This window comes from Tiliqua scincoides, chromosome 3 (genome assembly GCF_035046505.1).
Source record: "Tiliqua scincoides isolate rTilSci1 chromosome 3, rTilSci1.hap2, whole genome shotgun sequence".
Classification (NCBI taxonomy): domain Eukaryota; kingdom Metazoa; phylum Chordata; class Lepidosauria; order Squamata; family Scincidae; genus Tiliqua; species Tiliqua scincoides.
Genome location: NC_089823.1, coordinates 191,114,942 through 191,115,445, shown reverse-complemented (window position 1 = coordinate 191,115,445; position 504 = coordinate 191,114,942).

Sequence of the window (504 nt, the reverse complement as noted above, 5' to 3'; positions counted from 1 at the left end):
TGTGGAGACAGTGCATCTTGTAGGCAAAGGGAGGCGGAAGAGCTAGTGAGCTTGGGGCCGCTGCTCATGCATTAAGTAGTACATTGTACATTCCCAACACAATAGCACCAAATGTATTAGTGAAAGCAGTCAGTGTTTCCTCATGATACTAGAACTGAATCCTACTGAATGAACTCAACACCCATCGTCTGTCAAGTTTAAATTTTTTTTTTTTTGCACACTTAAAACTATTCCTTTAACCTGTTTTCTTACTGGAACCAGAAAAACTAATTGAGCTACTGCAAGATAAGGGTTTTTAAGAGAGCCCTGTTATAAAACATGGGGATGTTTTCATGAGTAAGTTGTCTCATACCTTTATTAAGGGGGGGGGGGGCTAAACTGGTTAAGACATTGACCTTCCTGCAAGGAGCCCTTTTTATGTAGGCATATATGTAGATCTTTAAACATCTTTTTTTTGCTGCAACAGTACGAAACTGGTGTTCAAAGTAAAACATTAGTACATGC